The following is a 19,464-nucleotide window of genomic DNA, read 5'->3' on the forward strand; positions in this document are numbered from 1 at the left end:
TTCTCAGGCCACAGACTGCGTTCTTCCAGGGGCAACGTTTTCAGAAGATCCATTACCACCTGGTTCATTTTCTCACAAAGTCCATTAGTTTGCGGATGATAGGGTGTCGTCCTTATCTTCCGGCAGCCATACAGATTGCAGAATTCCTGGAAGATCTCCGCTTCAAAGGCAGGTCCCTGGTCCGTCAGCACTTGGTCCGGGTACCCGTGTGGACGGCAGAAGTGCTGCTGGAAGGCTCTAGCTGCTGTTTGAGCCGTTAAGTCCTTGACGGGGACGACAACCAAGAACCGGGAGTAATGATCCACGATGGTTAACGCGTAGACGTAGCCACGTCTGCTTGGGGTCAGTTTTACATGATCCAAGGCTACCAGTTCCAACGGCTGCCGGGTGACGATGGACTGCAGGGGAGTCTTCTGGCTGGCACGGTCCTTCCTCCTCAGGTTGCACGGGCCACAGTCTCTGCACCACCTCTCGATGGTTCCCCTCATGCCTACCCAATGGAACCGCCCGCGCAGCAGGAACTCCAGCTTCTTCCATCCGAAATGCCCAGCTCCATCGTGGTATGCCTCCATCACCATGGCTGCGTCTCGTCGTGGCACCACTACTTACCAGATTAGTTCATGCGTCCGGGAGTTAACCATCCTGCGGCACAACTTCCCCTTGTAAAGGAACAGTCTACTCTTTTCTGCCCACAGTTGCTTGGCTTCCTCCGGAGCGTCTGGGTCAAGGCGAGCCTCTGGCCGAGTCAGCATCTCCTTCACCAGCCGGACGGCAGGGTCACTGTCTTGCGTTTCCGCCCAGTTGTAGTGAGGTAAGGGGTTAAGCGTAGCGCCTTGCTTACTCCTTACCCGATGGGAATACTGGATAGTCCCATGACGGTGAAACGCGGGGAGTTCGACTTCTTCCAGTCCCTCTGGATCTCCTCCTACGTCCGGTAGGTTTGGCATCCTGGACAGGGCGTCCGCATTGGTATTGGAGCGTCCTGCCCGGTATTTGATGGTGAACTCGTAGTTGGACAGGCGGGCCATCCATCTCTGCTCTAGGGCACCGAGTCTTGCCGTGTCCAGGTGTGTCAACGGGTTGTTATCCGTGTACACGACGAACCGGGAAGAAGCGAGGTAGTGCTTAAAGCGTTCGGTGACTGCCCACACCACTGCCAGGAACTCTAGCTTAAATGAGCTGTAATTCTCAGGGTTTCTTTCGGTGGGTCGCAGTTTTCGGCTGGCGTAAGCGATTACTCGCTCCTTCCCCTGCTGGATCTGGGACAACACGGCTCCTAGCCCGATGTTACTTGCGTCGTTGTAGAGGATAAAGGGCTGGCTGTAATCCGGGTACGCCAGGATTTCATCCCCCGTGAGGGCCATCTTCAGCTGGCGGAAGGACTCTTCTTCCAACTTCTCCCATCTGAAGGGCGGCTTCTGGTTCTTGGCCTTCCGGGACTGGCCTATCAGGAGGTCCTGCATAGGAGCTGCCTTTTTGGTGAAACCGGGGATGAACCTGCGGTAGTAGCCTACCAACCCGAGGAACTGCCGCACTTCCTTTACGCTGGAGGGACTTGGCCATTCCTTAATTGCGGTGATCTTATCAGGGTCGGGAGCCACTCCGTCAGCGCTCACCACGTGTCCCAGGTACTGCACCTTTGGTTTCAGGAGGTGACACTTGGAGGGTTTCACCTTTAGGCCGTAGCTTGCCAGAGCTTCGAACACTTCCGCCAGGTGTTTCAGGTGGTCCTCATAAGTCTTAGAATATACAATGACATCGTCCAGGTACAACAGGACCGTCTCGAAGTTTCTGTGGCCCAGACAGCACTCTATTAATCGTTGGAAGGTTCCTGGTGCGTTGCAGAGTCCAAACGGCATACAGGTAAACTCGCTAAGTCCCATCGGGGTGGTGAATGCGGTCTTCTCCTGGTCCGCCTCTGCTACAGGAACCTGCCAGTACCCACTAGTGAGATCCAAGGTAGAGAAGAAGTTAGCAGATCTTAAAGCAGCCAAAGACTCCTCTATCCTTGGTAAGGGGTACGCATCCTTGTGTGTGATACGGTTGATTTTCCGGTAATCTACACACATCCTCATGGTGTTGTCTTTCTTTTTGACTAAGACTAGTGGAGCTGCCCAGGGGCTACAGCTATCCCTGATCACCCCAGCCTCCTTCATGTCTCTAAGCATCCCCTTGGCGTGTTGGTAGTGTGCAGGGGGTACGGGTCAATACCTCTCTTTTATGGGAGGATGGTCTCCCGTGGGGATGTGGTGTTCTACCCCCTTGACTCGCCCGAAGTCTAACGGGTGTTTACTAAACACTCTCTCGTACTCTTGAACCACCCGATAGACTCCCTGTTTCTGGTGTGAGGGAGTGGAGTCAGTACCCAAATGTAGTTGCTGACACCAGTCCTCCATTGTTTTCTTAGAGCCGTTACCTTCCTCCGGGTGAGATGGAGGCAAGGGTTCCACAGATTGTATAGCATTTTGGTTAATGGTATATAATTTGGCTAGCGTGGCATACCGGGGCAGGTACACTTCCCTCTTCCCGATATTGATTATGCGAACGGGCACCCTCCCATGGCGTACATTAACCACCCCCCGTGCTGTCAAGATGGTGGGCCTACTGTCTGAGTAAACTGGTTCTACCATTGCCTGGTAATCTCTACCTCTCAGACCAATAGCTGCCCGGCACCAAATCATCATTTCACTTTTTGGGGGCATGGCAATAGGGAAAGGGTCACACATTCTCACGCTACCAATCTCACCGCCGGAGAGTTCCACCTGTTGCCGTCGCATCAGTGCCCGGATCTCTTTTTGGAGCACTCGCTGCTCGCCGGAGCTGGCGTTCTTGGCAACCTGCTGTAAAAGGAAAATCACCTCTGCAAGACAATTTTCAATTACATTAGTTCCTAGAGTTATCTTTGGGTGACTCTCGTGTTTGTCAATGTCTACAATGATCAGTCCCTGTGCTGCCAGTTCGACTCTACCGATTTTAATGGTCACCTCTTTAAATCCAATCTGTGGCACGGGCTGACCATTGCTGGCGATGATACTCAAGTCGTCGTCAGGGTAGCGGGTGATATCCGAGTCATTCCAGTACTGCTTGAAGAGCACGTACGGGATGGTGGTGACCTGTGACCCGGTGTCCAGTAGGGCACTCATAGGAATGCCATCCAGTACCACGGGTAAGACTGGACGTCCTCCCACATATTTGTCGCGCCAGTTCGATGGGCCTGGTGATCTTTTTCCTGGGGGTTGGCCCTCTACCCCAGGTTGTGCCAGTTTAAAGGACAGTACCTTGCCATATGTCCGGGTTGATTGCAGCGGCGGCAGATGGGTCGTCCGTCCTCGTTGTATCGGTCGCTGGGTCTCCCTCTGGCCGGTGGGGTCCTCCTTGGTCGACGCCACGGGATGTCCTCTGGTCCGAATGCCAGCTGGATCTTCCCTGGAGTGGAAACCTGTAAAGACTGCACAGTTCGGGTTAGCGCAGCAACGCTTTTAGCTAGCTCTTGGACCTGATGGTGCAGGTCTGGAGCCGGGTCATTGTTCAAAGCCTGCGCATCAGCTCCCACAGGCCCTGCCGACAAGGGTGCCGCCTCCTGGTGGTAAGTGGTAGTGGGGCGTCTGTGGGTCACAACGCCACCTGGTGCCGGTTCTCGGAGCACCCGGATGGCTCTGTCCTTGAACTGTGCAAATCCCAGATGAGGGTCCTGTAAGGCCATTGCCCGCAACTGGGTTCGGTGGGCATTGCAATATAAACCCTCTATAAATTGTTCAGTCAACAGCCTGTCCTCGTCTCCCACGCCGTCAGGGTCGGTCTGCTTAATGGCTCTCAGGGCCTCTTGTAGGTTCAGGGCATAGTCCCTTATACTCTCGTGTGCTCGCTGCTTGCACCCGTAGAATCTTAAGCTTGATCTCGGCTGAGGTGCGGGTATCAAAGGTGTCCCTCAGCCGGGTTAGTATCCCTGCGACAGTCCTCCCCCCAGGTGGCCAGGACTTTACCTCCCTTCGGGCTGCCCCAGTTAATTGGGCCACCAGGATGCTCACTTTTTGCTCTTCTGTGAGGGGGTACACCTGGAAGAGGCTATCCAGCTTTTCTCTAAAGTCATGCAGGGTATGTGACTCCCCTGAGTACTGGGGTAGCCAGGCCGCTCCCGGGATATAGGGCATGGTGAAAGGCATGACTGCAGCAGCGGTGGCGCTGGCGGGGGTTGAGGCAGTGAAGCTCTCCTCCGTATCCGACATCCTCCTCCCCCCTAGTGGACCGTGGCCTACCTTGCGATGATCCTCTTCCGTAGGTCGCGGCTCCGCAGTAGATCGTCAGGGTTGAGGACCTTCCGTCGCGCTCCTGTGACGTCGGCGTCTGCTGGGCTCCTTCCAGGACCTTACACGATGTCCGGACGTGAGGCGGGGCTTCAGTTCTCGCGCGCTTTCGGAGTCCACGCCCCTCTTCTTCCCGCGCGACGTCTTCAAGATGGCGTCCAACGGCGGGAAAACTCCACGGAAGGCGGGAAGAAGGCTGAAAATGGCGCCGGATGGCGGGAATCTTCACCGATGGCGGGAAGAAGGCTGAAGATGGCGCCGGATGGCGGGAATCTTCACCACAGGTAAGTTTGAACAGTCTTTTTCAGGCACGCAGTACCCGGTGGTTGCGGGCACGAAATCCTGCCGACTACGCCAAAAGTTGACGCGCCCCTGGGCCTGTGTCGCGCTGCGTTGCGCACGCGGGAGCTTACCCGGAGCCGGATCTGTTGAGGGTTGTAGTCTCGTGGCGGTGACCCGGTCCGTGCCCACGGAGTCAAACTGAGCGGCGATGTTGGACGACTACGCCACCCGTTGAGTACAGCTAAGGAGCTGCTGCTGCAGGGCAGACCGCTGAGGCCGGTGGTAGGATTGTGCAGCGTGATAGTATAACCCCCAACGGGAGGGGTATGGCCTCAGGGCAGCCGACGTGGATGATGGGGGTAGCAGGAACCACTCGGAGACGGTACGGTGTAGTTCAGGGTCTTTACTGGTGACAAAGATAGACCCTCCCGGAGTACTGGCTAGCGATTGGGGCCTGCTCAGTCCTTGAGCAGATGGGATCTCCCCTGGCCAGGCGGAGTTGTAGGCCTCCCAAACTAACTGTACTCTTCTGGCTACCTTGCTAGAGGCGGGTATAAGTAGCCCACGTCCCTCAGTGTACCGTGTGGTGCTCACCCGTATGGCCGGTGACTCGGGGCCTTCGGGTTTCTTGGTCAGAGGACCTGGAATCCCCTGCCTGACGGATTCTGCTGCTGGGTAGGAGTTAGTCCCCACAGCCTCGGACTCCGGGTCCGGTAAGAAATCTTCTCAGTCAGGGCGAGCTCTGCAGCTGCCAGCCCCTGACTCCTTGTAACACTGCTCCCACAGAGCTCCTGATGTTCTGTTCCTATATTTGCTTCTTTTCTCTGTCTCTACTTCTTCTCTACTCACTAACCCTGCCTCAGACCCAGTTTTATATAGGGGAAGTTCTTCCCCTCCCAGGACTGTGCAGGAGGTGTGGCATGCATAGGATTCCTGACCAAGAGACCTCCCACCTGCTCTCAGACGTAATATCTCTATCACTGTGGCAACCAGACCCCTGGGGTGTCACACTTGCATAGAGACGCCAGGCGGCACGGGGCACTCAGAGAGCGGCGACCCTCGCGCGTAAGGTCCTTAAACCTCCCATAATCAGGAACTATAACAAGAGGTATAAGCTCGATTAAATGACGTATATACTTCCACTACCACCACATAGATATATAGATAGATCATATGATAAAGACAGTATCCCAACCAAGTAAATTAACAATATGGCAATCTGCATACAATATATCATCACATCAAGTAGTATATATAACAATATGACAAAGTCCCATACAGATCATGTTCAATCCCATATATATATAAAGGAATGTGGAAAAGCCATATTGTCCTAGCAATAATATATAGTAGGTAGAATATCAAAAGATAACATCCTATATATCATCATGATTAAATCAAGGGGAACAATATCTAATGTAGGGGTAGCGAACTTCCCAGACATAGCTTCCATTTAAACAAATTAACATATAGTTTACTGTTGGTAATGAAGAAGGCCCTGCCGGGAGTACTGGCTAACATTAGAGGCCTGGTCAGTCTGTGAGCGAACAAGAGTTCCCCTGGCCAGGTGGAGCTGTAGGCCTTCCCGTCTGACTGCACTCTTCCTGGCTACCTTGCTGTAGTCGTGTAGTAGCCCACGTACCTGAGTGTACCGTGTGGTGCTCACCCATATGGCTGTTGACTTGGGGCCTTTGGTACCTTCCGCTCCTCGATGGTGGTGCCGGTCCCTTGTGTGTGACTGAGCCTCCGGGCTTTCTATGGCCAGAGGACCTGAAATCCCCTGCCGTGTGGTTTCTGCTGCTGGATGTATAATCCCCACAGACTCGGACTCCGGTGTCCGGTTCTCTGCGTCTTCTGCCAGGACGAGCTCTCTGCTCCAGTCCCTGGCCTTCAGCTCCTGGCTCCTACAGAGCTCCTTGTTGCTGCTCTGTCCCTTCCTCTGGAACTAACTAACTAACACCACCCCAGATCCAGTTTATAAAGGTCAGGTTCCTCCCCTCCCTGGACTGGGGCAGGAGGTGTGGCATGCAATTATGCTCCTGACCAGGAAAACCCATGCTCGCTCTCAGACATGGTATTTCTACCACTGTGGCAGCCAGACCCCTGGGGTGCCACATTCCCCCCTAGTGAATTTTAGTACTCCGGGACTAAACATATTTTATGAAAACATAACATAACAGGGTATAAGTAATAACACAGCATATATACAAGAAGTTTAGTCTTTATAGGTCACGGCGCTTCCGTAACCAGGTGTTCATGTCACCCAAGATGCACTTTGAGGGACCCGTCCCAAACCCTCAACGTAGGCCCTGGGGTGGCTACAGGGCATTGATGATCCGGAGTTGAACCACGTCTTCAGCCACCTCCACGGGTTTTTGTTCTGTGGTCTGGGACAAAAAGGGGCACTTTACAGGTGCAACTATTTACAAGGTACAGTTCCGGTTATTCACTGTCCATAACCTGTCAGTCCATAAACCCTGTCGGGCAACTAGAAAAACACAATTAATATGCAGGCAACAAACATTAAACGTTTCAACAGCTGCAATACACTGGTATATATACACTGCATTTAGAGTCTCCAGCGAGCGGGCATCTGACCTCTAGTGCTCCTGGAGTACTTACGTAACACACTATCTGGTGGTGTTCTTTCTGGGTCCCCTGTTTCCACCCCTTGTGTATTGGGCTCGCTAGTATCTACACTACAGGTGTTTGGAGCTGCTATGGGTAGGTTGGGCAGCTTTCTGCATACTCTTTGGCTTACCACGGGCACGGCAGGCTCACTACTAGCAGAGGGTTGATTCTCCTGGGCTGCTGGTATGGAATCTTCTGCCTCCGGGGCCGGTTGCTCTTCCAACACTACTTGCTCTTCTGTAGGCCCTTGAGGGGCTGGCTGGAGAAAGGTAAGGACGGGTACCACACTTAGCGTTGTTAATTTGTGTCCAGGACCGGGGAAATTCTCCGAGTACTGTACTGACCATGACTTCCCTTTCCTCTGCGGGTTGAGGGCTATCTTGGTCTTCATCAGTGCTCTGCAGCTGCTAGGGACACTTCTTTAGGTGGTCTCTGGAGACAGTGGCTGTGGTCTCTCCTCCATCCTTACTGATAACGCACACTTTCGGATTTTCATGACTTGAGGGCAGTACTGTGTACGGGTCTTTCTCCCACTGGTCATCCAACTTATGGAGCCGCCTCTTCCTCTTCAAGACCTGCTCTCCAGGTGCCAGGGGAACAGGGGGAGCATGCTGGTTGTAAGTCCTCTCTTGCCTTTCTCTTGCTTGAGACAGACTTCGCTCAACACTCTCCTGCACTTTCCAGTACTGCTGCTGCCGTTCTGTATCCCAGTCTGCCTCTGGCAAGGTGTCCTCGGGTGTCAGGACTCCCATATCCAAGTCAATAGGCAGCTTACCAGGTCTTGCTCTCATTAGGTAAGCCGGGGTGCAGTTGGTGGAATTTACTGGGATATGGTTATACAAGTCCACCAGATCAGGCAGTTTTTCAGGCCACAGACTGCGTTCTTCCAGGGGCAATGTTTTCAGCAAGTCTATCACCACCTGGTTCATCTTCTCGCACAATCCGTTGGTTTGGGGGTGATAGGACGTTGTCCTTATCTTCTTGCAGCCAAACAGGTTGCAGAACTCCTGGAAGACCTCCGCTTCGAAGGCTGGACCTTGGTCAGTCAACACTTGCTCCGGATACCTGTGTGGACGGCAGAAGTGTTGCTGGAAGGCTCTAGCTGCTGTCTGAGCTGATAAGTCCTTGACAGGGACCACCACCAGGAACCAGGAGTAGTGGTCTACGATGGTGAGGGTGTAGACGTACCCGGACCTACTTGGAGCCAGCTTCACATGGTCCAGGGCTACCAGTTCTAGTGGCTGCTTGGTGATGATGGACTGCAGGGGAGTCTTCTGGCTGGCACGGTCCTTTCTTCTCAGGTTGCACGGGCCGCAGTCTCTGCACCATCTCTCAATGGCCCCTCTCATGCCTACCCAGAAGAACCGTTTACGCAACAGGAACTCCAACTTCTTCCATCCAAAGTGCCCTGCTCCATCATGGTATGCCTCCAGGACCATAGCCCTTCTCGTCTCGGGACCATTACCTGCCAGGTCAGCTCATGTGTCCGGGAGTTGACAATTCTCCGGCACAGCTTCCCCTTGTAGAGAAACAGTTTACTCTTCTCCTTCCACAGCTGTTTAGTTTCTTCTGGAGCGTCTGGGTCAAGGCGGGCATCAGCCTGTGTCAGCATCTCTTTTACCAGGTGGACGGCTGGGTCACTGTCTTGCGTCTCCGCCCAGCTGTAGTGGGGTAAGGGATTGAACGTGGCAGAGTGCCTGTCCCTTACACGGTGGGAACACTGGGTAATCCCACGACGGTGGAACGCAGGGAGTTCAATCTCTTCCAGTTCTTCTAGATCTTCCCCTCCGTCCGGCAAGTTTGGCATCCTGGACAGGGCGTCTGCGTTGGCATTTGTGTATCCCGCCCGGTATTTGATGGTAAATTCATAGTTGGACAGCCGGGCCATCCATCTTTGCTCCAGGGCACCAAGTCTTGCAGTGTCCAGGTGCGTCAACGGGTTGTTGTCCGTGTACACAGTGAACTTGGCAGAGGCAAGGTAATGTTTGAAACGTTCCGTCACTGCCCACACCACTGCCAGGAACTCTAGCTTGAAGGAGCTATAATTCTCAGGGTTTCTCTCTGTGGGCCATAGTTTTCGGCTGGCGTAAGCAATTACCCGCTCTCTGCCCTGCTGGATCTGGGACAGCACCGCCCCTAGCCCGATGTTGCTCGCGTCTGTGTGGAGAACAAAAGGCTGGCCGTAATCAGGGTACGCCAGGATTTCATCCCCCTTGAGGGCCATCTTCAGCTGGCGGAAAGACTCATCCTCCAGCTTGTCTCATTTGAAGGGCGGCTTCTGGTTTTTGGCCTTCCTGGACTGGCCTATCAGGAGGTCCTGCATAGGAGCTGCCATTTTGGTGAACCCGGAGATGAATCTTCGGTAGTAGCCTACCAACCCGAGGAACTGCCGCACTTCCTTTATGCTGGAGGGTCTTGGCCAGTCCTTAATCACTGTGATCTTATCAGGGTCTGGAGCTACTCCGTCAGCACTCACCACGTGTCCCAGGTACTGTACCTTTGGCTTCAGTAGATGACACTTGGAGGGTTTCACCTTTAGGCCGTAGCCTGCCAGGGAGTCAAACACCTCTGCCAGGTGTTTCAGATGGTCCTCATATGTTTTGGAATACACGATGACATCGTCCAGGTATAGCAGGACCGTCTCGAAATTCCTGTGTCCCAGACAGCACTCCATCAACCGCTGGAAGGTTCCTCGTGCGTTGCAGAGCCCGAACGGCATACAGTTGAATTCGCTGAGACCCATCGGGGTGGTGAACGTGGTCTTCTCCTTGTCTGCCTCTGCTACAGGAACCTGCCAGTACCCGCTAGTAAGATCCAAAGTGGAAAAGAAGTTAGCAGATTTTAATGCAGCTAAAGATTCCTCTATCCTAGGTAACGGGTATGCATCTTTGTGAGTGATTCGGTTGACCTTCCTGTAGTCTACACACATTCTCATGGTGCCATCTTTCTTTTTCACAAGAACTAGTGAAGCTGCCCAGGGGCTACAGCTGTCCCTGATTACCCCAGCCTCCTTCATTTCTCACAACATTCCCTTGGCATTCTGATAGTGTGCAGGGGGTACAGGTCGGTATCTTTCCTTTATGGGTGGATGGGCTCCCGTGGGGATGTGGTGTTCTACCCCCTTTACTTGCCCAAAGTCTAGCGAGTGTTTGCTAAAAACTCTTTCGTATTCCTGAACCACCCGGTAGACTCCCTGTTTGTGGTGTGAGGGAGTGGAGTCGGTGCCCACATGCAGTTTCTGACACCAGTCCTCCATTTGTTTCTTGGAGCCATTACCCTCCTCTGGTTGAGATGGAGGCAAGGGTTCCACGGCCTTTACAGAGTTATGGTTAACGGTGAACAATTTGGCTAGAGTGGCATACTGGGGCAAGTATACTTCTCTTTCCCCAATGTTTAGGATGCGGACGGGTACCCTCCCATGGCGTACATTGACCACCTCCCGTGCTGTCAAAATGGTGGGCCTACTGTCTGAGTAGACGGGTTCTGCCATGGCTTGGTAGTCCGATTGCAGTCCGGCACCAGATCATTATCTCACTTTTTGGGGGCATGGAGATAGGGAACGGGTCACTCATCCTAACGCTACCAATCTCACCACCAGACAGTTCCACCTGTTGCCTTTTCATCAGGGCTCTGATCTCTTTTTGTAGGACACGCTGCTGGCTGGAGCTGGCATTCACCGCAACCTGCTGTAATATGACAATTATCTCTGCAAGACAATTTTCAATAACATTAGTACCCATGGTTATCTTAGGGTGGCTTTCACGACGGTCAATGTCCACAATAATCAGTCCATGCGCTGGCAGTTCAACTTTACCAATTTTTATGGTCACCTCTTTGAATCCCACCTGCGGTACGGGCTGACCATTGCTGGCGATGATGCTCAAATCGTCATCTGGGTAGCGGGTAATATCCGAGTCATTCCAGTACCGCTTAAAAAGCACATAGAGGATGGTGGCTACCTGTGACCCGGTGTCCAGTAGTGCACTCATAGGAATGCCATCCAGCACCACAGGCAAGACCGGTCGTCCCCCTACGTACTTATCATGCCAGCTCGATGGGCCTGATGATCTTATGCCTGGGGGTCGGCCCTCTGCCCCAGGTTGGGCCCGTTTAAATAACAGTACCTTGCCATATGCCCTGGTTGGTTGCAGCGGCGGCAGATGGGTTGTCCGTCCTCGTCGTAGCGGTCGCTGGGTCTTCCTCTGGATGATGGGATCCTCCTTCGTCGGCTCCAAGGGACGTCCTCCGGACTAGAAGCCAGCTGGATCTTTCCTGGGGAAGACACCTGTAAAGACTGCACAGTTCTGGTTAGCGCGGCAACGCTTTTGGTCAGTTCTTGGACCTGATGGTGCAGGTCTGCAGCCGGGTCTTTGTCCAAAGCCTGCGCATCAGCTCCCACAGGCTCTGCAGACAAGGGCGCCGCCTCCTGGTGATAGGTAATAGCAGGTTACAGCGCCACCCGGTGCCGGTTCTCGGAACACCCGGATGGCCCTGTCTTTGAACTGCGCAAAGTCCAAATCAGGGTTCTGCATGGCCATTACACGCAACTGGGTTCGGTGGGCGCTGGACTGTAGACCCTCAATGAACTGTTCAGTCAACAGCTTATCCTCATTCCGCACGCTGTCAGGGTCTGCCTGCTTAATGGCTGTCAGGGCCTCCTGCAAATTCAAAGCATAGTCCCGAATACTGTCTTGTGCCCGCTGTTTGCATCCATAAAATTTTAGCTTGATCTCTGCTGAGGTGTGGGTATCAAAAGTGTTCTTTAGACGGGCCAGTATTTCCTTTACAGTCCCCTTTTCCCTGGCTGACCAGGACTTCACTTCTCTTTGGGCTGCCCCGATTAACTGGCCTGCCAGGATGCTCACTTTTTGTTTCTCGGACAGGGGGTATACTTTGAATAGGCTATACAGTCTTTCTTTAAAGTCGCTCAGGGTATGCGACTCCCCTGAGTACTGGGGTAACCATGCCGCTCCGGGGATATATGGCATCGTGAACGGTATCATTGCGACAGCAGCCGCGCTGGCGGTGGGAGCTCCCTCCATTCCTGGTGTCTTCCTCCCCCCTAGTTAACCGTGGCCTACCTTCCGTTGCTTCTTCTCCATAGGCCGCGGCTCCGCAGGCGATCGTCGGGGTCGAGGACCTTGGAGTCGCGTTCTGGTGACGTCGGTGTCCGCTGGGCTCCTTCCAGGACTTTGCGCAGCGTCAGTGCATAAGGCGGGGCTTCAGCTCTCGCGCGCTTTTGGCGTCCACGCCCCTCTACTTCCCGCGCAGCGTCCCAAAGATGGCGCCCAATGGCGGGAAAATTGCGGTGGATGGCGGGAAAACGGCTGCGGATGGCGGGAAACTTCACCACGGTAAATATCACAGTCTTTCTTCAGGCACGCAGTACCCGATGGTTGCGGGCACGAAATCCTGCCGACTACGCCAAAGTTGACGCGCCCCCTGGGCCGTGTGTGGGGGAATACCCGGAGCCGGGTCTCTGTGTAATGCTGGGGGTTGTAGTCTCCGTGGCGGCGACCCGGTCCCGTGGTTCAGGGTGGTCAAACCAGTGGCGGATCTGTTTATTTGGTTTTCAATGTTTGAATGTCCTACTACGCCACCCGTGGATTGCGGTCACTGAGAACTGCCGCTGCGGGGCAGACCGCTGAGGCTGATATTGTGTGAGCAGCAGAGGGTAGTATAACTCCCCACGGGAGGAGTATAGCCTCAGGGCAGCGTCTACAGATGGTGAGGGTTGTGGTGTGTGGGCGCAGCAGAAATGACTCAGAGTCCGTGCAGTGCAGTTCAGGGTCTTTACTGTTGGTAATGAAGAAGGCCCTGCCGGGAGTACTAGCTAACATTAGAGGCCTGGTCAGTCTGTGAGCAAACAAGAGTTCCCCTGGCCAGGTGGAGGTGTAGGCCTTCCCGTCTGACTGCACTCTTCCTGGCTACCTTGCTGTAGTCGTGTAGTAGCCCACATCCCTGAGTGTACCGTGTGGTGCTCACCCATATGGCTGGTGACTTGGGGCCTTTGGTACCTTCCGCTCCTCGATGGCGGTGCCGGTCCCTTGCGTGTGACTGAGCCTCCGGGCTTTCTATGGCCAGAGGACCTGAAATCCCCTGCCGTGTGGTTTCTGCTGCTGGATGTATAATCCCTACAGACTCGGACTCTGGTGTCCGGTTCTCTGCGTCTTCTGCCAGGACGAGCTCTCTGCTCCAGTCCCTGGCCTTCAGCTCCTGGCTCCTACAGAGCTCCTAGCTGCTGCTCTGTCCCTTCCTCTGGAACTAGCTAACTAACCCCGCCCCAGATCCAGTTTATAAAGGGCAGGTTCCTCCCCTCCCTGGACTGGGGCAGGAGGTGTGGCAAGCAATAATGCTCCTGACCAGGAAAACCCATGTTCGCTCTCACACATGGTATTTCTACCACTGTGGCAGCCAGACCCCTGGGGTGCCACACATGCCGAAGCCGAGGACAAGGCCGTGGGCAGGCTGAAATTGTGCCACAACAAACACCCACATCTTCTCGCCTGACCCTCCTGTCCCAATTTCTAGGGGACCGCAGCACACCACTATTGAACCCAGAGCAGTGTCAAAAGGTTGTTGGTTGGATAGCGGATAATGCTTCCAGTCACTTAGCCACCACCACCACCACCACCCTGTCTTTCACACGGTCAAGTCTCAGTAGCCGTGAGTCTGGACCACATATTCCTCAACCTGATCCTCCTTCCTCCCACCATGCTGAGTACCCAGAGACAACTGATCCAACATTTGGACACTCTGAAGAGCTGTTCACTTTTCCATTTATAGATTCGGGCTTCTCGCCCGGTCCACTTGAAGCAGGGCAAGAGGAGATCGCGTGTAGCGATGCCCAAATATTTGAGCAGCCATGGTCACACTAAGGCGACGGTGGTAAAGTGTCAGTAGAGGTGGACGATGATGAGACACAATTGTCAGAAAGTCAGGAGGAGGACCAGGGTGTGGAAGTGGAAGACGAGGTGATGGATGATATAGTAACTGACCCAACCTGGCTGGAGGACATGCAGAGCGAGGACAGCAGCACACAGGGGGAGGGAGGCAGAGCACCCCAACAGGCAGGAAGAAGCAGTGCGGTGGCCACAGACAGAAGGCAGGCAACCGTTCCCCGTAACACCAACACGAAGGAAGTTGCCAGTACAACTGTTAGGTCTTCCCGAGTCTGGTTGTTTTTCAAAGGCTCTGCCGATAACCCCAAAAAGGCCATTTGCACCACCTGCCAGGCCAGCATCAGCAGGGGTGGCAAAACGACCAGCCTGACCACCACCAGCATGATCAGGCACATGGCAGCAAAGCACCCACTTTGTGGGCCAAACCCAGGGTCCAGGAACAGTGTCTGTGGGTCGCACCATTGCTTCTTCCGCTGTTGTGCATGCAAACCAATCCCCTGTCCATGGTGCATGCAAAGATGCCTCCTGCCCTGCACCAGTCATTGCACACTCTCAAGTAGCAGCATCAGGAAGCACGTCCATGTCCTTGTCCCAGTGCAGCGTTCAGTTGTCCATACCCCAGTCCTTGGAACGCAAGCGCAAATATGCAGCCAACGCCCCACAGGCCACACTACTAAATTCTCACATTTCACGACTGCTTGCGCTCAAAATGTTGCCTTTAAGGCTTATGGAGACGGAAGCATTCCGCAACCTGATGGCAGCGGCTGTCCCTCGGTACTTGGTCCCCAGCCGCCACTATTTCTCCCGGTGTGCCGTCCCCGCATTACACCAGCACGTGTCCCAAAACATTAGCCGTGCCCTCAACAACGCAGTTACCGGTAAAGGCCACTTAACCACGGACACGTGGACAAGTGCTTGTGGCCAGGGACGGTACATCTCACTGACGGCACACTGGGTTAACATAGTGGAAGCCGGGACCCAGTCGGACCTTGGGACGGAACACGTCCCTCCGAAGCCAAGGATTGCGGGCCCTAGGTCAATCAGGGTTGCCCCCACGGTCTACAGCTCCTGCACCTTATCCTCCTCAGCCTCCTCCTCCTCTTCAGCCTCCATATTCAAAATGACCACATCAGTCACAAGCTGGAAGCACTGCATCACTGCCTCGGCCAAGCGGCAACACGCTGTGCTGAAGCTAATATGCTTAGGTGAAAAACCGCACAATGCTGAAGAGTTGTGGACAGCTCTGAAAGAGCAGGCAGATCTGTGGCTCACTCCGCAGAACCTACAGCCAGGCATGGTCGTGTGTGACAATGGCCAGAACCTGGTGGCAGCTCTGAGGCGAGGCGAGCTCACACACGTACCATGCCTGGCCCATGTGCTTAACCTCGTGGTTCAAGCGGTTTCTCAAATCCTACCTGGAGCTACCGGATCTGCTTGTTAAAGTACGCTGCCTGTGTGCCCTTTTTAGAAAGTCAGCTACAGCTTCCGCCGCCCTTGCAGTGTTTCAGCAGCGTTTGTAGTTTCCGGCTCACAGACTGGTGTGTGATGTCCCCACACATTGGAACTCTACACTGCAGATGTTGGGAAGGATTTGTGAGCAAAAGAGGGCAGTTGTTGAGAACCAGCATCAACAAGGCCATCGGTATTCAGTTCAGACTCCACACATAAGACCTCAGGAGTGGACATGGATGTCAGACATATGTACCATCCTCCAAAACTTTGAGGACTCCACCAAGATGGTGAGCGGCGATGACGCCATAATTAGTGTCACCATCCTGCTTCTCTGTCTTCTGAAATGCTCTCTGCTCACAATCAAAGAGGATGCATTGCAGGCGGAGCACGATGAGATGGAGCAAGGAACCATATGATTACACACAGTCAAGCCTCATGTCATCCCAACTTGGATTGGGTGACAATGAGGAAGAGGAGGAGGAGGAGAAAGGACAGGAGCTAGTTTCATGCACTATAGACGGTACTACCTGCACAGCTGTTATACCGTCTGTTCAGCGTGGATGGCCAGAGGGCAGAGAGTAGGAGGAGGAGGAAAAGAGCATGGTGAGTCATCCTCTTGGTGAGGACACGGAAGTCTTGCCTGTTAGTAGTCTGGCACGCATGGCTGAGTTTATGTTATGCTGCCTTTCCCATGACCCTCGCGTTCTCAAAATTTTGGGTGACAGTCATTACTGGTTGGTGACACTTCTAGACCCACACTACAAGGAGAACTTTATATCTCTTATTCCTGAGGTGGACAGGCCTACAAAAATGGGGCTGTACCAGAAGGCCCTTGCTGTGGAACTATATAAAAAAAAATTCCCATCTGAAAACGCTGGCGGCAGAGGGCACACTTCGTTGGACAACCAAGGAGTACAGGCGAGAGAGACACAACTTCAATCCAGCAGAGGCAGGGGAACACTGTCAAAGTTTTGGGAGAGTTTTCTCAGACCCTCCCATCGCACAGGCCCTGAGGCGCGGGGTACTCTCACAAGGAGTGCAAAGTTTGGGAAGATGCTGAGCGAGTACCTTGCAGACCGTACCAACGTCCTCTGTGATTCCGCTGTGCCTTATAATTATTGGGTACTGGCTCTTTATGCCTTGGAGGTCCTGTCCTGCCCTGCCGCAAGCGTTTCATCAGAGCGGGTTTTTAGTGCCGCTGGTGGAATTATAACTGATAAGCGCGTCCGCCTGTCAACTGAAAATGCTGACAGGCTGACTCTTATAAAAATGAACAAGGGCTGGATTGGGCCAGACTTCTCAACACCTCCGAATGATAGCAGCGTAACATAAACTCAAATCCGGTGTCTTTTCTTGGGAGGTGTATTCCCATGCACCTTTTCACACCCACACATGGGTATATGCTTCCTGATTTTGGCTATTTGCTCTTGTCCTCCTCCTTCTCCTCATCCTCCACCACCATATCACCAGGGTGACCGTGGTCCGTGATGCAACACCGACATAATTTTCTTAAAGGGTGTTTATGATGCCCGTAAAAAAACTTTTTTATACAGTATGTTCATGTATACCCCCCAGGGATAAATGTTTGTCAGCCCATACACTTAGTGCATGGGCATTACAAGTATAGGAGGTCAGCTCCTTTCTAATGGGAACATTTTTTTATGAGGCCCTCCTCCTTGTCTCTTCCAAGGGGCACTGAAGTGCCTCCAAATTTTTGGCAGCCCTTGCATTCACTGCATAGGCCAACACTATGGGAGACTCTCTCCTTTCTAATGGGAACTTGTCGTTACTGTGGCCCTGCTCTAAGTGTCTTTAAATTCTTAGTGGGGTTTTTCCTAAAATTGGTCAGCTGTTGGACTCACTGCATACCCTATAACTGTATAGCAGACTCTTTCCTTTCTAATGGGAACATGTCATACTTGTTACTGTGGCCCTTCTCTGTGTGTCTTTAAATTCTTAGTGGGGTTTTTCCTAAAATTGGTCAGCCGTTGGACTCACTGCATACCCTATAACACAGCAGACTCTCTCCTTTCTATTGGGAACATGTCTTACTTGTTACTGTGGCCCTGCTCTGTGTGTCTTTAAATTCTTAGTGGGGTTTTTCCCAAATTTTGGCAGCCCTTGCAGTCACAGCATGGGCATTACCACTATAGGAGACCCGCTCCTTTATAATGGGAACATTTTTTTTACTGAGACCTTCCTCTATGTCTCTTCAAAGGGGTATTGGGTTGCGTCCAAATTTTTGGCAGCCCTTGCAGTCACTGGATACGCAATAACAGTATAGGAGACCCACTTGTTAATAATGGGAACAACAAAGCATAGACGTTTGATGGCTCTCTAACAATAGCGAGGGCCAACTGCTGGCCTTTTAAGAATAGTAAGGGCCATCTGATGTCCCTATAAAAATATACTTTATGACTTTCAGAGTCCCTCCATCATAAATAAAACAGGATGTGTCTGATGATGTGTCACACACCACATTGCCAGATAAGGTTGTAAAATGTTAAAATGACATTTCCCGGTGAATGCATTTGTCTTAAAAAATAACGTACAAAAACAAAAACAATAGGATCTTTCTTTAGTATAAAAAACAGCGTCACCAGTTTAACCTCAATGTAATCACATTGTTCAGCTCATACACCTCCTCCATCTCCGAAATGACCACATCAGTCACAAGCTGACAGCACTGCAGCACTGCCTTGGCCAAACGGCAACAGGCTGTGCTGAAGATAACATGCTTAATGCTTAATTGACAAACCGCCCAGCACTGCAGAGTTGTTGAAAGCTGTAACACAGCAGCCTGATCTGTGGCTCTCACCGCTGAACATACAGCCAGGCATGGTCGGGTGTGTCAATGGGCGGAACCTGGTGATGGAGAAATGACAGCTGGAGTAGATATGGTTTCCCTCTATGCCAGTCCTTTCACCGAGCTAAATACAACTTTCAGCAAAAAAACTTGTGGACTGGCTCCACACCGTCCCTGGCCACATTCACCTGTCCACGTGTTTGTGGTTAGGCGGTCCATCCCAGTAAGTGCACTGGGTAGGGCACGGGTAATGTTGTGGGACCCGTGCCTGTGGAAGGCAGAGACTATACCGGGAGAAATAGTGGCGGCTGGTGACCGAGTATGGACACCCGGCCGCCGCCGGCATGAGGTTGTGAAAAGCTTCCGCCTCCACGAGCCTAAAAGGCCATATTTCAAGTGAAAGCAGCTGCCCAGAAATCTGGCAGTTTAGTGTTGCGGCCTGTGGGTGGGTGGCTGGCTGCATATTTGCACTTGCATTCCAAGTAACAGAAAACTAAGCAGATGGTGGCCTCTATCATCATCATGGCCTCGGCACTATGAACTCTCCTGAAGGAGAAGCCATGGCCCGCTGGGGGAGTCTCCGGTTCTCTGGTTGGCCCGTCCAACCCTGTCGAGAAGCAGCCCTGGCTAAGAAAAGTGTGGAGGAAGGTTCCCGGACACTCTATGGCTGCTTTTTTAAATGTGGATCGGACATGCTTATGCATGTTATTTCTTAAACCGCATTGCAGATCAGGCCATTGTCCAATTCTGTATTCATGAAATTAAATGCGCAAAGAAAGATGTGTGTGTGTCAAAGCACCACCGACAAGTGCGAGTTGATGTTGGACGGGCTGCCATTGCTTCTGCAACAAGCTGCATTAGAAGACTTCCTGGGAGAAATGACACCCAAGGTAGATAGGGTTTCCCTCTATGCCAGTCCTTTCACCGAGCTAAATACAACTCTCAGCAAAAAAAGTTGTGGACTGGCTCCGTACCGTCCCTGGCCACATTCACCTGTCCACATGTTTGTGGTTAGGTGGTCCTTCCCAGTAAGTGCACTGGGGAGGGCATGGGTAATGTTGTGGGACCCATGCTTGTGGAAGGCGGA

Source organism: Phyllobates terribilis, unplaced genomic scaffold (genome assembly GCF_046119375.1).
Source record: "Phyllobates terribilis strain yellow unplaced genomic scaffold, ASM4611937v1 Scaffold_12__6_contigs__length_324123572, whole genome shotgun sequence".
Lineage (NCBI taxonomy): Eukaryota > Metazoa > Chordata > Amphibia > Anura > Dendrobatidae > Phyllobates > Phyllobates terribilis.